Consider the following 6,501-nt stretch of genomic DNA (forward strand, 5'->3'; position numbering starts at 1 on the left):
TGGTGAAACACCCACTCTGATTCAGGACTGTCATCTCAAGAAACTCCAGACAGCATCAGTAAAGGCCAGGAAATAAAACTGTGGAAAATTAATATTTATAACCTTGATATTTTCTTTGGTACAGGAAGTGTTTGAGTGAAACTCTAAATATACTTCCGTTTACAGGTTTCCTTTTGAGAGATTGATTGCTTGCTTGTGAAGTCCTCTAAATAAAGAACTGAGCAGTTTGTTGGCACATTTGTCTGTTTCAGGTACATGAGCACTGTTAATAAAACATCTCACTTTTTTCAGCACATGTGTGCTTAATGTGACAAAGCTGCAACTCTTATCCCTTTAACTGTCTTCTCAACCAAACGGTTGAGCACATTTTGAGTCACTATATTTTAGGAATACCTAACTTAACTCAAACTGATTGAGCCATCTCTACCATCTGGTTGTGATGGTGGAAAAATCCACTAGATGTCACAGTGTCAATCACAGCACTTGTCACAACACTTCTTCTAACATGGATGTCAGAAACAAATAAATCACCCCAGCCATGTGAACTGTTTTTGGTGAAATTTTGCAAGCTAAGCATATTTTTTTTTACATATTACACTGTAAGAGCCCTAACTTTACAAAATGATGTTACTTGGTGCCATGAAAAACTTAAGTATCTTTTTAATAATTTTTCAAAAACATGCTCAACCAAAGGAATATGAGTCATATTAGTTTGCTAAATTTGTTTAGGCAAGGCAAGGCAAGTTTATTTATGTAGCACATTTCATACACAATGGCAATTCAAAGTGCTTTACATAGAAGAAATTAAAATAATCAAAACAAATAAGAATAATTAAAACAGTTTAGAATAAAAAATCAAATAAAGTAGTACTGGTCCACCCCTATCTGAGATGGAAGAGATTGAGCCGGTTTACGGTGCCACTGGACCTCTAGCCCAGGGACGTACTCTGCTGGGGTGGTGCTACACCAGTAATGCCCAGCGGGGCCCCCACAGAGCACGCTTCGTGTGCGCTGTCTGCTGCCGTTACCCTTAACGACGCTCTCAGTCTCAGCGACTTCTTATACAGCAGTATAACTTACTCCTTCACTCGCCTCATCGGAGTGAAGACTCTCCCGCTCTCCTTCAAAATCTCTTCCAGAGATTATAAAAATAAGTAAATAAATAAATTAGAAATTAGAAAACAAACAAAGACAAAACCAGTACAGTAAAAACAGTCGGACGGACAGTGGCACAGTGCTCATTCAGTAAATGCATAGCTAAACAGATGTGTTTTGAGTCTGGATTTGAAAGTGACTACTGTAGGAGCACATCTGATCTCCTCTGGAAGCTGGTTCCAGCTGTGGCTGGCATAATAGCTAAAAGCAGACTCTCCTTGCTTAGAGTGAACCCTTGGTATTTCTAGCTGATGTGATCCTAATGATCTGAGTGATCTGTTAGGTTTATATTCAGTGAGCATATCTGCAATATATTGAGGTCCTAGCCCATTGAATGATTTATATACCAGTAATAATACTTTAAAATCAATCCTAAATGTAACTGGGAGCCAGTGTAAAGACCTGAGGACTGGTGTGATATGTTCATATTTTCTGGTTCTGCTCAGGATCCTGGCAGCAGCGTTCTGTATGAGCTGCAACTGTCTTATGGTGTTTTTGGGAAGGCCAGTGAGGAGTCCATTACAATAATCCACCCTGCTGGTGATGAAAGCATGCACAAGTTTCTCTAAGTCTTGATTGGAAACAAAGCATCTAATTCTTGCAATATTTTTCAGATGATAGTATGCTGATCTAGTTATTGCTTTGACATGACTACTGAAACTAAGGTCTGACTCTAGAGACACACCAAGATTCCTGACTTGATTTTTAGTTGTTAGACCCCTAGCGTCAAGGTATGCATTCACCTTGAGAACTTCATCTTTGTTTCCAAACGCAATAACTTCAGTTTTGCCTTTGTTTAACTGAAGAAAGTTTTGGCACATCCAACTGTTGACTTCATCAATGCATTGGCACAGGGAGTCAATGGGGCTGTAGTCGTTAGGCGATAGGGCTAAGTAGAGCTGTGTGTGTGTGTGTGTGTAAGTAGAGCTGTGTGTCGTCTGCATAGCTGTGGTAAGCAATTTTGTTCTTTCTCATTATTTGGCTCATTGGGAGCATATACAGGTTGAACAGGAGTGGCGCAAGAATTGAGCCTTGAGGGACTCCGCAAGTCATGGATGTCCACTCAGACTTATGGTCTCCTATACTCACATAATAACCTCTGCCTCCTAAGTATGACCTGAACCATTTTAGGACTATCCCAGAAACCCCCACCCAGTTGTCCAGCCTGTCAAGAAGTATGTCGTGATCAACAGTGTCAAATGCAGCACTGAGGTCGAGTAGTACCAGCACTGATAATTTGCCTGTATCAGTATTTAAGCGAATATCGTTTATTATCTTTATGAGAGCTGTCTCTGTGCTGTGAAGCGATCGGAAACCAGATTGAAAATTGTCAAAGTATCCATTTGAGCTTAAGAATTTGTTCAGCTGATTGAAGACAACTTTTTCAATGATCTTGCCTATGAAAGGAAGATTTGAGATCGGTCTATAGTTGCTCAAGATGGTCTTATCCAGATTGCTCTTTTTCAGGAGGGGCTTGACAACTGCAGTTTTCAGGGAGTTTGGAAAACTCCCAGAGAGAAGTGAGGCATTTACCACTTCTAGGAGATCTGCTTCTAAGCTGTTTAACACACTTTTGAAAAAAGATGTGGGAAGTGCGTCAAGGGCGCAGGTTGATGTTTTAAGGTGCTGTACGGTTTCTTCCAAAATTGTGCCTTCAATTTCTTCGAAAACAGACAAAGTAACTACTTTCTCAGGTTGTGGTCTGATCTGTCTGACCCCAGCGCAACTCAAGGATGAGCTGATCACCTTTCTGATATTATTGATTTTCTCAGAGAAGAAAGAAGCAAACTCACTGCACTTGCTGTCTGAGAGCATTTCACTGGGAATCTGGCTTGGGGGGTTTGTCAGTCTCTCTATAGTAGCAAAAAGTGTGCGTGTGTTGTTTAAGTTTCTGTTTATAATATTCGAGAAGAAGGTCTGTCTAGCTTTGCCTAGTTCAATATTAAAAGCATGGATGCTGTCTTTGTAGATGTTATAATGGACTACAAGTTTTGTCTTCCGCCACATGCGCTCTGCTCTTCTGCATTGTCTTTTCATATTTTGCACAGCTGTTGAGTTTCTCCAAGGTGCTTTTTGTCTACCACTATTCTTCCTGACTTTCACAGGAGCAATATCATCAATTGCACTTTTAACTTTTGAGTTAAAAGAATCAAGGAGAAAATCAACAGAGTCAGCAGCAGATATGCTTGGTTTTAAAGATATGGCCTTCATAAATAGCACACTAGTGTTCTCATTTAAGCATCTCTTCTTGACAGACACAGATCCAGCTTCAGTGGCAGGAGAGATCAATATATCAAAGAAAATACAGAAATGATCAGACAGTGCTACATCCTTAATAACAATCGATGAGATGTTTAAACCCTTACTGATAAGTAAATCTAGAGTGTGTCCATGATTGTGTGTGGGACCATGTACATGCTGAGTCAGATCAAACGTTTTTAAAACAGTTTTGATTTCTTTTGCCATATTGTTTTCTGCATTATCTATGTGAATGTTAAAATCTCCAGCAATGGCAAAACAGTCAAACTCTGAGGAAATTGTTGATAGCAGTTCTGTAAAGTCCTCAGCAAAGGCTGGAGAGTATTTTGGAGGCCTGTAAATAATGATAAGTAAAATACGTGGAGCACCTTTTAACACAATACCCAGATATTCAAAAGACGGGTAATTCCCAAATGATATTTGCTTACATTGATAGACATCTTTAAAAAGAACAGCTACTCCCCCTCCTCTCTTACCCGCTCTGCAGACACTCATAAAAGTAAAGTTAGGAGGGGATGTTTCATTGAGGACTGTTCCACTGCAGCTGTCTTCTAACCAAGTTTCATTTAGAAACATGAAGTCCAGGTTGTATGTGGTTATTAAATCGTTGACTAGAAGTGATTTATTTTTAAGTGAGCGGATGTTTAAAAGTGCTAACTTAACAGTCTTACTTTTTGTCCCCACAGCAATCTTAGTTTGGTGCGTAATAGGCACCAGATTAGATGGGTTTGCTGTACGGCTTTTGAAGGCCTTAGATTTTCTATCATGTAATTGAACGGCAATAGAGAAAGATTCAGGCACTCTGGGTTCCCGCTTGTTTTGTAAACATTTAAGAAAGTTACTGTTTTCATAGCGGGGACCCGACACATATCACTGAGAGCTGGTATCAGTTGTTTTTGGTTCACCGCGAGCCGCTGGAGGAGGGTGTGAGCCCTGGCGCTGTGGCAGAGGCCGAAGAGCTCTCACAGGAGGAGGAGGAGGGGGAGGGCGAGCTGGGCCCGCAGGCTTTGGTGGTTGTGGGGCCTGCCGTTTTTTGGTTGACATCTGGGGACTTGCAGCAAAAGAGTGCGATAGTTTGGTTCCAGCATACACCAGTTGTTTCATTTTCTCTGAGAAGCACAGAAGTGGAGATGCTGGAGAGAGGGATAACGTGTCTGGGGAGAGGGGCTGTGGCTGTAATATGCTGTCCTGGTTTCCCTCGCTGTTTTCCAGAAAAGTGTCCTTGGGGGCTGAATCTTGGAGCAGTTCTGATATGTCCCGGTCTGTCTGTGGAGAGCTCTGTGGGCGGGGCTCAGCTGAGATTGTGTCCGTGAGCAGAAGTTGTTGTGGCTGCATGGTGTTATCGTTGTCCTTGTGTGATATGTCAACCACATGTCCATTCAGGTGCTGAAGTGAAGTCCTGTGGTCATTCATACTGTGTCCAGGTGTGTGTGTGCCATTCAGGTTGAGTGGATTGGCACACACTGCAGAAGGATGATTGAGAGAGAAGTAGATGTTGTCCTTTAGCACTCTTGAACCAAGTTTGTTTGGGTGGAGCCCATCCTGTTGAAACAGTTGCCTCTGACTCCAGAAAAGATTGAAGTTGTCAATGAAGTTCACTCCTTTTATATTGCAGGTTTTTTGCAGCCATGTGTTGAGCCCAAGCAGCCGTGAAAACCTGTTTGTTCCTCTTGCTGGGAGTGGTCCACTGATGAATGGCTGAACTTTCAGTCTTTTAAGTGTTTCAAAAAGTTCATTGAAATCCTTCTTAAGGAGCTCTGACTGCTCTTTATGAATATCATTCTTCCCCACATGAATGATGAGTCGATTTGCAGTCTTATGTTTCATCAGAATGTTCTGAAGTTCCCTATTTACATCAGAAGTCGTTGCTTGTGGAAGGCAGCACGTAGTTGTATCCCTGCTAATAATGTTTCTGATTATGGAGTCACCCACTATCAGAGTCCTGGGCTGGGCTGCGCTCTGAGCTGAGTGCCGCTGTCTGCTCGACCTTGAGCGCCAGTTAGCATTAGTGTTAGCTACTGGCTGGTTCAGTCTGTGTTCGATCACATTCATCACATTCAGGGATTCCTCATTCATTAATACTTCAAATCTGTTCTCAAGATGTATAGGCGGTGGTGGGAGACCAGTGTTTGCAATCCTTGTCAGAGCCGTATCTGGGGTAGAGGAGGCTACTGCAGCAATATGTGATGCTCGTGACAATCTGATGTCTCGAGTGCCTTTGGGTCTCGCTCCCTGTTTGTGCCATCGATTTGTAAGTCGATCGGCTTGTTTCTCTACACTCAGTATGGCCTGTCGAGGAGGACTAGATTCATGGGACTCACCGGCTGTATGCTGAGGGCGTCCATGACGAAGCTCTGTTGTGTGTTCCGTCTGGTTTGGTGGTCCCACAAGTAACTTTGTTTCAAGAACTGCAATCCTTTGTGAAAGTCTCTGGCAGTTAGTGCAGCAAGTAGATTCCAGAAGAGGCATTTTCTCTTATCCTTTTGCAGTTGTGTTTTCCCTTCCCCGGAATGTAAGCTTTCGGTGGGAGGCTGGTCGGAGAAAAGAATTCTGCTTTTTCGTAGTAATCAAGCGTTTGAGCACTGTGCTGATTTGTTGAAGTTAAAATTAGGTGATAAAAGGAGATAAAATCTAAAAATATAGAAGCAATAGAGCGATTAAAAAATATAAAAGCGATAGAGCAAAGCGCGGAGCAGTAAGCAAGAGCGTCCGAACAGTAGCTGAACAGTAAGTTTAGCAAGTATATTTTCCTTTCAGTTATTTTCATACTTAATTAAGCCTGCTAAAATGTATTGTATGAGCTTCTGTTACTTTCACTGTTCATTCTATCATGTTTTATCTTTCATTTAATAGGATTGGGACTGAGGATTAGGTCAGTGGTTCAAATAGATATCAATGAAATATCCCAATTCTCTATTCCAATTTTGATATTACAGTAAAAACTACTAACCTTAATGTAAATTTAACATGATTAAAGACAAGCAAGCAGTAAATAATAAAATAAGTGACGAATAGTCCAATTACAAATAGCACAAATAAATAAAATAGAACAAAAAAAGGTTACAAAAGAAATAAACAATGTTTTTA

Source organism: Rhinichthys klamathensis, unplaced genomic scaffold (genome assembly GCF_029890125.1).
Source record: "Rhinichthys klamathensis goyatoka isolate OS25496 unplaced genomic scaffold, OSU_Roscu_1.1 h1tg000479l_1, whole genome shotgun sequence".
NCBI lineage: Eukaryota > Metazoa > Chordata > Actinopteri > Cypriniformes > Leuciscidae > Rhinichthys > Rhinichthys klamathensis.